Source organism: Globicephala melas, chromosome 1 (genome assembly GCF_963455315.2).
Source record: "Globicephala melas chromosome 1, mGloMel1.2, whole genome shotgun sequence".
Lineage (NCBI taxonomy): Eukaryota > Metazoa > Chordata > Mammalia > Artiodactyla > Delphinidae > Globicephala > Globicephala melas.
This window is the reverse complement of record NC_083314.1, coordinates 40,349,191-40,366,982: the sequence shown is the minus strand read 5'-3', so window position 1 is coordinate 40,366,982 and position 17,792 is coordinate 40,349,191. Positions and strand designations below refer to the sequence as shown.

At 38.5% G+C, this 17,792-nt stretch overlaps 1 protein-coding gene and 1 pseudogene across 1 annotated transcript in view; both read right to left on the bottom strand.

The window, feature by feature from the left end:
• Positions 1 to 17,792, bottom strand: part of PPP2R5A (protein phosphatase 2 regulatory subunit B'alpha) — a 95,710-nt gene that overhangs the window by 74,368 nt on the left and 3,550 nt on the right. The window lies entirely within an intron of this gene.
• LOC115861888 (U6 spliceosomal RNA) lies at positions 14,610 to 14,709 on the bottom strand (annotated as a pseudogene).

Below are 17,792 nucleotides of genomic sequence, written 5' to 3'. Positions count from 1 at the left end.
TGGTGCGGAGGGCACAGTGGAGACATTCCCGCACAGAGGATCGGTGCCGACCAGCACTCACCAGCCCGAGAAGCTTGTCTGCTCACCCGCCGTGGCGGGCGGGAGCTGGGAGCTGTGGCTCGGGCTTCAGAGGTCGGATCCCAGGGAGAGGACCGGGGCTGGCTGCATGAACACAGCCTGAAGGGGGCTAGTGCACCACAGCTAGCTGGGAGGGAGTCCGGGGAAAAGCCTGGACCTGCCTAAGAGGCAAGAGACTTTTTCTTGCCTCTTTGTTTCCTGGTGCGCGAGGAGAGGGGATTAAGAGCGCCGCTTAAAGGAGCTCCAGAGACGGGCGCGAGCCGTGGCTATCAGCGCAGACCCCAGAGACGGGCATGAGACGCTAAGGCTGCTGCTGCTGCCACCAAGAAGCCTGTGTGCGAGCACAGGTCCCGCTCCACACCTCCCTTCCAGGGAGCCTGTGCAGCCCGCCACTGCCAGGGTCCCGGGATCCAGGGACAACTTCCCCAGGAGAACACACGGCGCACCTCGGGCTGGTGCAACATCACGCCGGCCTCTGCCACTGCAGGCTCGCCCCGCATCCGTACCCCTCCCTCCCCCTGGCCTGAGTGAGCCAGAGCCCCCGAATCAGCTGCTCCTTTAACCCCATCCTGTCTGAGAGGGAACAGATGCCCTCAGGTGACCTACTCGCAGAGGTAGGTCCAAATGCAAAGCTGAACCGTGGGAGCTGTGCAAACAAATAAGAGAAAGGGAAATCTCAGCAGCCTCAGGAGCAGCAGATTAAACCTCCACAATCAACTTGATGTACCCTGCATCTCTGGAATACCTGAATAGACAACGAATCACCCCAAATTGAGGAGGTGGACGTTGGGAGCAATGATATATATATTTTTTCCCCTTTTTCTCTTTTTGTGAGTGTGTATGTGTATGCTTCTGTGTGTGATTCTGTCTGTATAGTTTTGCTTTTACCATTTGTCCTAAGATTCTGTCTGTCCGTTTTGGGGTTTTTTTAATTACTTAAAAATTTTTTTTTCTTAATAATTATTTTTTATTTTAACTACTTTATTTTATCTTCTTTCTTTCTTCCTTTTCTCCCTTTTATTCTGAGCCGTGTGGAGGACAGGTTCTTGGTGTTCCAGCCAGGTGTCAGGGCTGTGCCACTGAGGCGGGAGAGCCACGTTTAGGACACTGGTCCACAAGACACCTCCCAGCTCCATGTAATATCAAACGGCAAAAATCTCCCAGAGATCTCCATCTCAACGCCAAGACCCAGCTCCACTCAAACCAGCAAGCTACAGTGCTGGACATCTTACGCCAAACAACTAGCAAGACAGGAAAAACCCCATCCATTAGCACAGAGGCTGCCTAAAACCATAATAAGGCCACAGACACCCTAAAACACACCACCAGACGTGGACCTGCCCACCAGAAAGACAAGATCCAGCCTCACCCACCAGAAAACAGGCACTAGGCCCCTCCACCAGGAAGCCTACACAACGCACTGAACCAACCTTAGCCACTGGGAATAGACACCAAAAACAACGGGAACTATGAACGTGCAGCCTGCGAAAAGGAGACCCCAAACACAGTAAGTTAAGCAAAGTGACAAGACAGAGAAACACAAAGCAGATGAAGAAGCAAGGCAAAAACCCACCAGACCTAACAAGTGAAGAGGAAATAGGCAGTCTACCTGAAAAAGGATTCAGAATAATGATGGTAAAGATGATCCAAAATCTTCGAAATAGAATGGAGAAAATAAAAGAAACGTTTAACAAGGAACTAGTAGAACTAAACAGCAAACAAACAGTGATGAACAACACAATAAATGAAATTAAATATTCTCTATAAGGGCTTTCCTGGTGACGCAGTGGGTGACAGTCTGCCTGCTGATGCAGGGGACAGGGGTTCATGCCCTGGTCTGGGAAGATCCCACATGCCGCGGAGCGGCTGGGCCCGTGAGCCATGGCCGCTGAGCCTGCGCGTCCGGAACCTGTGCTCTCCAATGGGAAAGGCCACAACAGTGAGAGGCCCGCGTACTTCAAAAAAATAAATTAAAAAAAAATTCTCTAGAAGGGATCAATAGCAGAATAACTTAGGCAGAAGAACAGATAAGTGACCTGGAAGATAAAATAGTGGAAATAACTACTGCAGAGCAGATTAAAGAAAAAAGAATGAAAAGAATTGAGGACAGTCTCAGAGACCTCTGGGACAACATTAAACGTACCAACATTCGAATTATATGGGTCCCAGAAGAAGAGAAAAAGAAAGGGACTGAGAATATATTTGAAGAGGTTATAGTTGAAAACTTCCCTAATATGGGAAAGGAAATAGTTAATCAAGTCCAGGAAGCATAGAGTCCCATATAGGATAAATCCAAAGATAAATACGCCAAGACACATATTAATCAAACTATCAAAAATTAAATACAGAGAACAAACGTTAAAAGCAGCAAGGGAAAAACAACAAATAACACACAAGGGAATCCCCATAAGGTTTACAGCTGATCTTTCAGCAGAAACTCTGAAAGCCAGAAGGGAATGGCAGGACATATTTAAAGTGATGAAGGAGAAAAACCTACAAGCAAGATTACTCTACCCAGCAAGGATCTCATTCAGATTTGACGGAGAAATAAAAACCTTTACAGACAAGCAAAAGCTAAGAGAATTCAGCACCACCAAACCAGCTTTACAACAAATGCTAAAGGAACTTCTCTAGGCAGGAAACACAAGAGAAGGAAAAGACCTACAATAATAAACCCAAAACAATTAAGAAAATGGTAATAGGAACAGACATATTGATATTTAAATGTAAACGCATTAAATGCTCCAACCAAAAGACACAGACTGGCTGAATGGATACAAAAACAAGACCCATCTATATGCTGTCTACAAGAGAACCACTTCAGACCTAGGGACACATACAGACTGAAAGTGAGGGGAAGGAAAAAGATATTCCATGCAAATGGAAATCAAAAGAAAGCTGGAGTAGCAATTCTCATATCTGACAAAATAGACTTTAAAACAGAGACTATGACAAGCGACAAAGAAAGACAATACATAATGATCAAGGGATCAATCCAAGAAGAAGATATAACAATTGTAAATATTTATGCACCCAACATAGGAGCACCTCAATACATAAGGCAAATACTAACAGCCATAAAAGGGGAAATCGACAGTAACACAATCATAGTAGGGGACTTTAACACCCCACTTTCACCAATGGACAGATTATCCAAAATGAAAATAAATAAGGAAACACAAGCTTTAAATGATACATTAAACAAGATGGACTTAATTGATATTTATAGGACATTCCATACAAAAACAACAGAATACACATTCTTCTCAAGTGCTCATGGAACATTCTCCAGGATAGATCATATCTTGGGTCACATATCAAGCCTTGGTAAATTTAAGAAAATTGAAATCGTATCAAGAATCTTTCCCGACCACAATGCTATGAGACTAGATATCAATTACAGGACGAAACCTGTAAGAAATTACAAAGACATGGAGGCTAAACAACACACTACTTAACAACCAAGAGATCACTGAAGAAATCAAAGAGGAAATCAAAAAATACCTAGAAACAAATGACAATGCAAACACGACGACCCAAAACCTATGGGATGCAGGAAAAGCAGTTCTAAGAGGGAAGTTTATAACTATACAATCCTATCTTAAGAAAAAAGAAACATCTCAAATAAACAACCTAACCTTACACCTAAAGCAACTAGAGAAAGAAGAACCAAAAAAACCCCAAAGTTAGCAGAAGGAAAGAAATTTCCTTCCTAGTGCATTCCTATACACTAATGATGAGAAATCTGAAAGTGAAATTAAGAAAACACTCCCATTTACCACTGCAACAAAAAGAATAAAATATCTAGGAATAAACCTACCTAAGGAGACAAAAGACCAGTATGCAGAAAATTATAAGACACTGATGAAAGAAATTAAAGATGATACAAATGGATGGAGAGATATACCATGTTCTTGGATTGGAAGAATTAACATTGTGAAAATGACTATACTACCCAAGGCAATCTACAGATTCAATGCAATCCCTATCAAACTACCACTGGCATTTTTCACAGAACTAGAACAAAAAATTTCACAATTTGTATGGAAACACAAAAGACCCCAAATAGCCAAAGCAATCTTGAGAAAGAAAAACGGAGCTGGAGGAATCAGGCTCCCTGGCTTCAGACTATACTACAAAGCTACAGTAATCCAGACAGTATGGTACTGGCACAAAAACAGAAATGTAGATCAATGGAACAGGATAGAAAGTCCAGAGATAAACCCACACACATATGGTCACCTTATCTTTGATAAAGGAGGCAAGAATATACAGTGGAGAAAAGACAGCCTCTTCAATAAGTGGTGCTGGGAAAACTGGACAGCTACATGTAAAAGAATGAAATTAGAACACTCCTTAACACCATACACAAAAATAAAGTCAAAATGGATTAAAGACCTAAATGTAAGGCCAGACACCATCCAACTCTTAGAGGAGGGCTTCCCTGGTGGCGCAGTGGTTGACAGTCCACCTGCCGATGCAGGGGACATGGGTTCGTGCCCCGGTCTGGGAAGATCCCACATGTCGCAGAGCGGCTGGGCCCGTGAGCCATGGTCGCTGAGCCTGCACGTCCGGAGCCTGTGCTCCGCAACGGGAGAGGCCACAACAGTGAGAGGCCACAACAGTGAGAGGCCCGCGTACCGCAAAAACAAAAACAAAAACAATTCTTAGAGGAAAACACAGGCAGAACACTCTATGACATAAATCACAGCAAGATCCTTTTTGACCCACCTCCTAGAGAAATGGAAATAAAAACAAAAATAAATGGGACCTAATGAAACTTAAAAGCTTTTGCACAGCAAAGAAAACCATAAACAAGACGAAAAGACAACCTTCAGAATGGGAGAAAATATTTGTATATGAAGCAACTGAAAAAGGATTAATCTCCAAAATTTACAAGTAGCTCATGCAGCCCAACATTAAAAAAACAAACAACCCAATCCAAAAATGGGCAGAAGACCTAAATAGACATTTCTCCAAAGAAGATAGACAGATTGCCAACAGACATATGAAAGAATGCTCAACATCATTAATCATTAGAGAAATGCAAATCAAAACTACAATGAGATATCGTCTCACACCCATCAGAACGGCCATCATCAAAAAATCTACAAATAAATGCTGGAGAGGGTGTGGAGAAAAGGGAACCCTCTTGCACTGTTGGTGGGAATGTATATTGATACAGCCACCACGGAGAACAGTACGGACATTCCTTAAAAAACTAAAAATAGAACTACCATATGACCCGGCAATCCCACTACTGGGCATATACCCTAAGAAAACCATAATTCAAAAAAGTCATGTACCAAAATGTTCATTGCAGCTCTATTTACAATAGCCAGGACATGGAAGCAACCTAAGTGTCCATTGACAGATGAATGGGTAAAGAAGATGTGGCATATATATACAATGGAATATTACTCAGCCGTAAAAAGGAACGAAACTGAGTTATTTGTAGTGATGTGGATGGACCTAGAGTCTGTCATACAGAGTGAAGTAAGTCAGAAAGAGAAAGACAAATACAGTATGCTAACACATATATATGGAATCAAAAAAAAAAAAAAAAGGTCATGAAGAACCTAGGGGCAAGATGGGAATAAAGATGCAGACCTACTAGAGAATGGACTTGAGGATACAGGGAGGGGGAAGGGTAAGTCGGGACAAAGTGAGAGAGTGGCATGGACATATATACACTACCAAACATAAAACAGCTAGCTAGCTAGTGGGAAGCAGCCGCATAGCACAGGGAGATCCGCTCCGGTGCTTTGTGACCACCTAAAGGGGTGGGATAGGGAGGGTGGGAGGGAGGGAGATGCAAGAGGGAGGAGATATGGGGACATATGTATATGTATAACTGATTCACTTTGTTATAAAGCAGAAACTAACACACCAGTGTAAAGCAATTATACTCCAATAAAGATGTTAAAAAAAAAAACCAGGGGGCTTCCCTGGTGGCGCAGTGGTTGAGAGTCCGCCTGCCAATGCAGGGGACACGGGTTCGTGCCCCGGTCCGGGAAGATCCCACATGCCGCAGAGCAGCTGGGCCCATGAGCCATGGCCGCTGAGCCTGCGCATTCGGAAAAATTAAAAAAAAAAAAAAAAAAACACCATAATGGGGCTTCCCTGGTGGCACAGTGGTTGAGAGTCCGCCTGCGCGTGCAGAGGACACGGGTTTGTGCCCTGGTCTGGGAAGATCCCACATGCAGCGAAGCGGCTGGGCCCGTGAGCCATGGCCGCTGAGCCTGCGCGTCCGGAGCCTGTGCTCCGCAACAGGAGAGGCCACAACAGTGAGAGGCCCGCGTACTTCAAAAAAAAAAAACCATAATGAAAAAGAATATATATATGTATAACTGACTCACTTTGCTGTACAGCGGAAATTAACACAACCTTGTAAATCAACTATACTTCAATAAAATTTTTTTAAAAAGAGATAATAATAATAGTTTATTAACATGGCTATGTAGTATTGGTTTTAATAACAGTTCATTGAATAAAAAAATATTAAATTCAGTACAGGAAGATAATTTTGAGTTTTCCCTTGTAATATAGTTTTGCTGGTACTGTCTCAAATGAATCTTACCAGAAAATCTAGTCTATATTCGTTTCTCTCAAGACCTCAAATATCAAGAACACTAAAATTTTAAAATATTCATTATCATAAAGCCTTCCATTTCTTGTCCATTTTCATAAAAGTCAATTTGATAAACTAAACTTCTTAGGGATAACCAAATTACTTCAAGTTGTTCATTGTTAATCCTCTATTTTACATCTAAGAATAGTTTGAAGTACTAGATATCATAATTTGTAATAGAAATAAGTTTTATAGGTATAATTTTCCTTAAAGAAAAAAGATAACATATTCCCTATTACTGTTGCTCACATACTTGAAATCTAAAGTAGGCTCTCATATAAGATTCGTGCTACAAATTACAGAACAAGCACCGTATCATAGCAACCCAGCAATACCACTACAGTGACACGCTGAGGATGCAATCCAAGATTCTAATTTAAGAAACTGGCACAGAATATAGGACATGCAGCTTTTTTTGGCAATACCCCTAGAACATTAATAACTAAGAGTCTAAAATCAGCTTTTATTTGAAACTTCAGAGGATCAAGCTTTTATAAGGTAACAATGGAAACGTTTATTAACAAATGATTCACAGCATTGTAACTAAATATGACTTAGGTAAGGGTCTATGATTTCATTAAAATTGAAAATGGTGGGAAAAATTGTAGCTATCACATCTTAGGAATTTGAATACATGAACCCTACCAGTTTGATAATGCATTCTAATATACAAATTATACCATTTTAAGAAAACCCCTAGAATACTATCTAAAACTTTAAAAAGCATAAATATTTACATGCTTTACTCAATTACCATTCAAATACAAATACATTCACAACTACTACACTACAAAAGGGTTAAAATATACTGTTCAATTTTTATTTCAAAAAATTATGTTTCCTCTTGTTATCAAAACCACTTTAAAGGGGCTTCCCTGGTGGCGCAGTGGTTGAGAGTCCGCCTGCCGATGCAGGGGACACGGGTTCGTGCCCCGGTCCGGGAAGATCCCACATGCCGCAGAGTGGCTGGGCCCGTGAGCCATGGCCGCTGAGCCTGCGCGTCCGGAGCCTGTGCTCCGCAACTGGAGAGGCCACAACAGTGAGAGGCCCACGTACCGCAAAAAAGAAAACACTTTAAAGAAGATAAGAACAAGAAATGAAGATGAGCTGGTGGGGCATGTTATATGGATTTCTTGGAATGTAGAACCTTGAGAAGCAGAATACTGAAAAACAGTCTCCTAGAAGAATAAATGGAATATTGTGTCATCTGTTTAATTCAATTTGAATATAAAATCTATTCATTAAATAAAGGTTTTTTAGAAGCATCTTTGTTTCATTTGGGACCCTTGGGGAACAAGAAGTGTTTTAAAACAGATCTTTATAGATGGTTTCCATAGCTGTGATGAGGTTCCATCTTGCAGCTAACTCTACCTGCAACTCCTAAGAAACACCTGCTACTGTGTTAGGAAAAGGATTACCTACTTTAACAAGGTGGTTCAAGTCTCTAGGGCAGGGCCTAAGGGCCACAAAACAACCCACCCACTTCCCTCCTCCATCTGACCAGAGACGGGCTTCAGCATGGCGGTGGTGCTGCAAATCCAAGGACCCTGAAATTATATACAAAATATTGTATATGATATTTTCTGAGATGATGGATTTCTTTAATCAGATTTTCTAGGAGATCCATGTATAATCTCCCCAAAATTAAACAACAGTACTCTTAGAAGTTATTTCCTCTCCTTTTAACATAAGGAATTTTCATAATCAAGGTTTAAAATGATTTGACTCAGTATTTCCAAAAATAAAGTTTAATCAGAAACAATTCTAGATTTTAATTTTTTTCTTTCAGAAACATGCTATTTATAGTATTCTATTAAAGTGAAAGTAATGGGTTATAGAACAACATACATTATATGATCTCACTAATGGGAAAATATAGGAAGATGTTCAAAATTTTAGAAGTTTCCTCTGCCTGCGGATTTTTACTTTCTATTGACTTGTCTTTAAGAGTGAGTCTGTAAGTTTTTACAAAAATAATAAAGCCATTATACAAGAAATAGGGTAGTTAAGAATATGACATTTCTCACTGCATAGTCTTTAAATGACTTTATTTTAGAAAACCATGAAAACTGAGACTCACTCATGACTCACAGCAAGTACTGTATCCTAAAATAGTCATTCCTATTCCACAGGAGAAGCTACTTTTCTAGATCTTTTTTTAAAAAAAAGAAGTTCTCAAAATATCAAAATATGATTATGTGTAAGCTTATACAGGTGGTTCAAATTAAAAACAGAATTATCAAAATATATGAAATACCAAAATCAGTGCCTGGGTATCTGGTAGCTAAGTAAAACCTGGGTTATTTTTACCTCTCCTACATGAATGATAGAAATTTCCTATGAAGGAAATACGACTGTGAAAATTAAATGCACCTTAAAAGCATTTCATTGTTACATCTGCTACTTTATTTCCACTTTGGATTCAAATTTAGTCACAAATGTATGTAGAAAACTACTTAGAGAGATGACATATTGTCTAATTTCAGTTTTTCTCAGTTTTCAGGAGAATAAAATCAGTAGAGTGATAGATGAATTGGCCCAAATGACTTTTATATCCAAGTCTCAGTTATCTTGCCCCAATTTATTTTCCTCCCTTGAATTGGGAAATAATGATCAGAAAGACAGTGCTATGTTAATGTGGTCATAGTTTAAAAAAAAAAAGTTTTCAAAAACTGTGTGTACATAGCTTGTGTATAGAACAGAGAAGCAAAAATAAGTAGAATCTAATCAGTCTTGATATTCCATAATAATTCCATAATTCCTCAAAGCTGTTAATTACATATCATTATAACTTTAAGTGAGTAGACTCCAAATTATAAATCTAGCTCTGACACAAATGTGCTGAGTGATTAAAAGTTCATTTCATCTTGTTTCTCAGTACTCATTCATAAAACAACTGTTCTCCAATTTCTTCTTCAGAAAAACTTTACATTACTTTAAAAAAGGGAAGAATTGTGCTAAAAGGGAGACCTGCAAAGATCAATGAAGCATTTTTATACCAGAAGAATTTAAAAAATAAAGATCCTCTGCTTTACAGGGTCTTAGAAAAACCTACTTTCAGTACCTGCCCAGGACCTAAAAGAAATCATTATCTCTCTTGTAAGGCTCTCAACTACAAATATTTCTCCTTTGCACTGTTAGAAAATAACATGATAATTTTGCTTTAGTGCAGACAATACATATCTTGGTTTCATATTACAGAGGACGAATCAATTGAGAAGATGAAGCTATAAATGACTTGTTTTGGTTTCTTCATCAACAAAATGCTAAATTTGGGGCTGTATGTAAACTATTACTCAATTATAAATCATTATAAATTTGTGAATTACTGCATGACACAAAACGGTGTTTTTCTTTAAATCAATTTAATAGCATTTGCTTCATTATTTCATTCAATAAATATTAAACCAAGTACTGACTGCCTAAATTCTGGGAAGGAAGATATGGATCTCAGGTCCTGGAGCACTTTACTTATAGTCTAAAGGCAGAAAACAGCCAATTAAGTAACTAACCCTACTCATGAACCTGTCCCAACAAATTTTGTAATCTACCTCACACATATACCAAGGACATCTTGCCACTGCGCAATGTCTTATACACAGACATTCCACTGAATGGGGACTATATAATCCCATTTTGCCCAAAAGACCAAGTGGCCAGCATCCCAAACTATGAACATTTTCTAATAAACAACGTTGAAAATCTTTTTTTTTTTTTGCGGTACGCGGGCCTCTCACCGTTGTGGCCTCTCCCGTTGCAGAGCACAGGCTCCGGACGCACAGGCCCAGTGGCCATGGCTCACGGGCCCAGCCGCTCTGCAGCATGTGGGATCTTCCCGGACCGGGGCACGAACCCGTATCCCCTGCATCGGCGCCACCAGGGAAGCCCCGTTGAAAATCTTTTAATGAATGTTTAGAAATCATAGAAATTACCAATGGGCACTCTGTGATTCACACATCCAAAATTCTATCTGATGTTTATACCTAGGTTTCCAAAAGACATCTCAAACTTAAAATCTCTAAAATATAACTCTGGATTTTCCCTCTTTATCTGGTTCTTTTTCTAATGTATTCCTTCTCAGTGGTGGTAGACCTATGCAACGCAGCTGTCCAAGCTAAAACACCTGGGAAACATCTTTGGCTCCTACCTTTGCCTGTCCATCTCTCCCAAACAATTCATCAACAAGTCCTAGCTTAGTTATATTGTGAATACATCTCTTTCTCTCCATCTTTACTGCTACCACCCTAGCCCCAGCCACATCATGCCTCATCTAGTCTATTAAAACAACCTCCTAACTGATCCTCCTCCTAAAAATCTTGTTCTGCTACAATCCATTCTCCACCCAGCAGCCAGTGATACATTTTTTTTGTTTTAATTGTCATGCTTCCTGAAAGAGATGTCCATACTTACTGACTTGGCTTTCCCAATTTCCATTCACTCCTCATTTCTCCTTAGAGAAGTCTGGTTTCAAGTCTATCAATCCTCTGAAACCCCTCTAGAGTCACAAATGTTGCCTGAAGACTACCAAACCCATGGAAACATTTCCATTCTTATTTGACTTGTTAGCAGTTCTTCTCACTGTTACTAGCCTCACCCCACTCCCAATTAAAAACATATTTTCTTCCCTTGACTGCCTTGTCTCTACTCTCTCCTGTCTTCCACTCAAGCTGCTGCTCCTTCTTCTTTAATCATCATCTAAATGATGGTATTCCTTGCCCTCTTCTCATTCTATATACATTTTCAGTAAGCAGTTGCATCTCTTCAAATGCCACCTTTAATCTAAAGCTCCTAAATTCTTATTTTTAGCACAGATTTTTCTACTTAGCTCCAGACCCAAATATCTAATTTCCTACTAGACTCTTCACTTCTATTTCCACAGGCACTTCAACCTGTCCCACAGACAACCTGTCCCTGTCTTCTCCCACATCAGATCTTCCACTCTTTTTCCCTTTCAGTAAATTGCTACCATACATCTAGTTGCACAAGTTAGAAATGTATCATCATTGATTTTTCCCTCTCACCAAGTCCCCCTGTGATACCACCTATCCCCACTTAGATAAGGCCACCATCATCTCTTGCCTGGATTACTGTGCCAGCAGCATTAACTAGTATTCTTCACTCTCATCTCCCAATATACTCTTCACACAACTGTCAGGAATAAGTGCAGGACATGGCATCAAGGCTGTTACCTAGACACTGATTGTCGCTCCAGTCTCTTCTCTAGCCAGTTCCCTATTATAATATTCTTTATCACGGCCACATATATTGCTGGCAGTTCCCAACATACGCTATGCTCACCTACCTCTGGGGTTGCCCATACTGTCCTTTAGGTGGACCTCTTAGAACCCATGTGTCTTGGTCTAACACGTCTGGCCTTTCAGGTCTCAGCTTACCTGTCACCTTCTCCAGGAAGCTTTCCCTGATCTCTCTCCTCACATACCAAAACTGAGTTGGGTCCCTCACACACTCCCCTAGGCTTTCACTGCTTACTCTTATCACAGCACTTGTCTCTAATTGAAACCACCGGCTTACATGTCTATATTTATCCCACCAGACTCTAAGCCCCTAAAGACATTTAATTTTGAAAGAAAAAGCATTCATCATTTTATTCACTTTACTGAGTAAAAGTTTTAATCTCTACAATGGTTCACCTAAAATTTAAGCACTATGAACATCAAAGAGGAAAATATTTCTGTACTAGACTTTGAAAGCAAAGTATGTATCTAGTTTCACAGCAGGCAAACAAAATCTTCTTCCTCTGGCTAATTATAAGAAGAACAGTAGTACAAGTTAAAAAAAAAAAAGCAGGGGCTTCCCTGGTGGCGCAGTGGTTGGGAGTCCGCCTGCCGATGCAGGGGACACGGGTTTGTGCCCCCGTCCGGGGGGATCCCGCAGGCCGCGGAGCAGCTGGGCCCATGAGCCATGGCTGCTGAGCCTGCACGTCCAGACCCTGTGCTCCGCAACGGGAGAGGCCACAACAGTGAGAGGCCCGCGTACCACAAAAAAAAAAAAAAAGCAAATATATATTCCTATAGAAATTATATTTTATTTTACTTATGACTTCAACAGATGTTTATCTTTAGAAAAGTCTGTTTGGAAAATTATGTTTTAAAAAAACACCCAGTTTTGCTAAATCAAAATTCAGAGCTTATGACAAAAACTGTCTCATCCTTTTGACTTTATCAATTTAGAGGCACAGGATCAACCATGAGTTCAAATAATCATCATCTTCTGGTAACAGCTATAATTCTAGAATATCCATTATCAATGAGTGTGAATCAAAGGCAAATCCAATTAAAAAGAGAAAATGTATCATTTTTAAAGCTATATTTAATATTTTATTATCCTGTACTACAAGTTAAGCCCAGTCATTAAAAAATTCTAGTTTCATACACCTAACATCTTTTTAACTACCGTTTATGCAGTTTCCTCACTAAGCAAAATCTGAGAGAGTATCTAAGAGCTTAAAAACCCTGTACTTCTTCTCCCTACCTTAAAGAAAGCTTTTCTGATGAAATGACAAGATAGCTATTTATTTAGAACAAGAGTGAAACTCATTCCCAATGAAAGCTAAACCAGAATGACTTCTGAGGTCCCATTCAGCACTGGAAGGCTCAACTAGATATAACATCACAATAATGTTACAGTAAATGCAATTAGCATCACCATTCCAGTAGGAGGAGTGAGTTCCCAAGAAATCCCTTGCCTTCAGTATCCAAGTTAGAAATAGGTTCTCTGAATTTTATAATGTGAACCTATCATATTTGGCAAACTACAAAAAAAAAAAATCCTAATAGATTTCTTTAAGAAATCTGATCAAAATTGCAGGATTTCTAAAATTCACCATTACACGAAAAAACCACATAAACAAATTCCTTCAAGGAAAAGTTCAAAAATATATATAAAAAGTGGTTTGAAACTGCTCATTAGTGAATATCCTGCCCAGACAAGCAGAGCTTATTTCACATAAACCTAGCCTGTCATGTAAAACTCTTTCAGTAAAGCATCTAGGTTCCCTATCACATAATAATGCACTGAAAGTAATTATATATTTAAAATCTGTTCCTTTCATCTCCTTCAAGGACATCCTTATAAATAAAGACTGAGCCTCAAATTTAGAAATTACTGGAAACTAGTTATTTCAGTTTACCCGATATTTACATAGTTGTCCACATCTGGAAGTCAACCCAGTATTACTTTTCCACACAGACCTTACACAATACTTTTCCTAGAAATAAATCTATCAATAATGTTACACGTCACTTAAACCAGTCACTGGCAAAGCACAAATACAGCAGCAAACAATCCTTTGTTTCAAACCTACATTTACTATTTATTATCATGGTACTGAAAACCCAAAATTCATAACTTTGAATCAGATTTACGCACAAATATATTAAAACAAAACACAAAACAGAAGAGAACCCATCTGCTGGTAGATAGCACAGAACACCACTGAAGGAAGCATAATCAATAACGGGGGATGTGTGTAGAGGGAGGGCCAACAGGTAATTTCTTAATCAAAACAGTGACTCCGCCTACATGACCACACTTATTATGCACAGAACACCGTATTTGGTACTATAATAGGATATGAAAACACAGATAACTTCTGCTTTCACAAAAATTTTACCATCTCATTCTGGAGGGAGAACATCACTTCATAACTGACACTGACTCAGCACAACAAATCAACAAATACAGGTATCATTCAAACTGGTTAGCAGAAAGGCCAAAGACAAAAGAGAGTTATGGAATATAAGTGGCCCCAGGTCCTTGCTGCCCTACCTTCAGTAAAAAACTGTGGTCAAGATTAAGATGATAGATGTAAAAACACTCTGACGAAAAACATTTCTTTTTCCTTTTTCTTTTTCTTTCTAAAATGCCCTGTTTATTCTGCAAAAATCTGGAATACTTCACAAATCTGTGTGTCATCCTTGGGCAGGAATCATGCTAATCTTCAATAGTTTCAGTTTTAGTATTATGTGCTGCCAAAGCAACCACAAGAAAAACATTACTTGACGCTAAATAAATATAAGGCATGACCAAAAACAGTTATGATCAACAATATCTCATCTGTTCAACATCTAATAGTCAACATATACACTAGTAATATTAGTTCTAAATCTTCAAGAGGCAGAACAATGCTGTGAACATACAGCAAATATCAGCTTTACATTCCAAATTGGTTGGGATTATCATGCTACCCTGAATGATGAGATTAAAACTAGGCAAACTGCTATCATATGTTCTCATTTTTACTTGACAGCTCAGCCACAGCTCTGAAAATCACAGAGAGAAAAAAAAAACACGTGACCACCTTGTATCAAAGGATAATAGCTGATTTTTAATTATGATAACTACAGTAAAATCCAATAGAATCAACTCATCACACCTAAAACTCCAGAATCCAAGAGCACTATCCCCTTCAGGAAAGTAGCTGATTAGCCATAGGGGGCAGCAAAGTTAAGAGAGTGAAAAGTAAATAGCACGAGGTGAAGTGAGGGCAGGAAATGTTAATAGGCTGGGTAATGAGCCGCGAGTATCCAGAGAAAAGGACAAAGTCTCAATTAATGAATTAAATCAATAGACAGATAATGCCAAACCAGTAATTCTCAACCCTGGCTGCATATCAGAATCATCCTGGGAGCTTTCAAAAATACAAATGCCTGCATCCTACCTTAGACCAATTTATTTAGAATCACTTGAGGGTAGGACCCAGGCACTGATGTTTTTTAAAACTCTCTAAGTGCACAGCCAGGGTTGAGAACACTGCTAAACACATAAAATTAAAATAAGGTAGTTTATATCCCCAGCTTTTTACAATTTAAAAAGTTAAAATTGTAAAAACACACAATCTATTATTTCCCAAATGTATGATTTTTGTTGATAAACCTGTCTTTGTCATCCAAAGAGAGGCAATACCTCATTAAAGACTAATTCATTTTTGTGATTTTAGCAGGGGAAAATATTATTCTTACAAGTAAAAATGATTAAACTGAAGGTCAAAGGGGTTAAACAACTAGCCCAAAGCAACTGTGACTCATCAATGATACAGGAAGACAGTTTAAGTGTACTATTTACAGGATGGTACTCTATCCCAGTGATCACACTATTTTACTTAAATACATTTTACTGGATTCTCACTTTACAGGCACTTCATAAAAGGATCCAAAATTCAATTAAGAATCAGAGGAGGTAACAACATTGGGGGAAAAAGAAATTTGACCCTAAATAGGAATTCTGAAGATGTTAAATTAGACTTAAATGGAAGTTTTTCCTTCATGTGAAGGCCAGCAACAGACACTATATTAATTTCTCTAGAAGTATATCCTTAAAAAGTTTTTAAAAATTTAAAAGTAAGTCTACCAGAAGAAATATAATATTACTTCCAGAAGACAGTCCTAAAATAGGTAAAATGTTATATCCCTTTGTAAACAAACATTTTTAACTTATTCAGATGAATTTCAACTCTCCTTTATTGCCACCCCAATTACTAAAACGGGTTTTGGGTTTAGATGGAATGAAATTAATTTTGAAAAAAATCTATAAACCTTAAAAGTTCAGTCAGTAGTGTCCCTCACCAGCACAAAAAAGTTAAGTTAGTTATGAAATTTCAAATCGTGTCGTTGTTCTTGTTCCAGATACCCTAAAAGACCACATACATCAAGAAAAACAAAATTTTTTTTTCCCTATAGGTAAGCAAAGCACTTCAAATGAGCACCACTGTTACTGGACTCAATACCTCCAGTGGGACCCAGGTTCTAAGAATATACCAACCAAGAAACTGAGGAAACTTGGTAAGTTCTTTACCTCATCTGAAGGGGACTTCAATCTAAAAGCCAGTTTCATTCTGTTCTTTGCCATTTACTGGCTGTCTCCCATAAGAAATGCACATCTATACAATTCTACTGGCTAATTCAACTTCTCTGCTTGATAAAAAACTTCTAACTACAACTTTCAATATTTTAAATAGTCACTCTACCCTATTTCCACATCCACACTTATGCTGATGTTACAGCTTCACCTCATTTCACATAAATCATATGTGAAAACTGATTATAAACAAATTATACATTAAGTACACTAGCAAAGTTTACTATTTATGTGAATCCTTCATTTAGAAAATACCTTTGATCTGGATTTTCAAATATCAAACAGAATGGGAACTAACATTCTTTGCCTATTTTTAGGCACTAATTACATTATTTCACTTAATCCCCCAAATCCTGGGGAGATAGAAGGTATTATCCCCATTTTAGAGATAAGGAAAGCAACTCAGAAAGATTAAAATTTTACCTTTGACCCAGGGCTGACCCCAACGACCCAACTCTATGATACTGCTCAAATTTCACAAAGCAGGATAACAGCAAAAATACTGAAATCATTTAACCTGGGTACCGGTGTCAGGTGCAACACCATCCAGATAAGTAATCACAGGCCTGAAACTAAGCTGTTTAAGCCTCAGCTTTCTCATCTGCGAATAATACTGGTCTTGCACAGAGTTGCTGGGATAACACAATGAAATATAATTTTTGTAAAAATACATTGAGCTACGGATTGTCACAATATTACCTTAGGTGTGAAAAAGCAAGGGCTATCGGGGATTAGATGTTACACAACTTTGGACTATTTCACTTATTATGAGCAATACAGTTTTTATAATTTAAAAATATAAATAAAAGTGCAAAATAATTTGGAAATGCTAAATGTTATATAACTGTATGGCATCTACTATTTTACCAAACGAATCCTTCTAGAGACTTACACAAAAAAGGTTAAACAGACTGAAAAGCTTCCAATTAACTGATTTTTTTTTTAAGTTAAAAGTCTCCTAACTGTTGGTTACCAGAGGAAAAGTTTAAGGTAGAAAAATTAAGTACTATATTAATGAAAATTTAAATACAGAAAAAAATGATTGACAGAACGTTCCTACCTTTATTTTCTAATACCTAGTTCTCAGAGGAACTTACAGAACTAACATAAGAAATTTCAAGTATTTTGGAAAAAAAAAATTTTTAAGTTATAAAATATAAGGCAGTTAAGTTTGATGACCCACATAACAGTTTCTCATTTTTAAAAC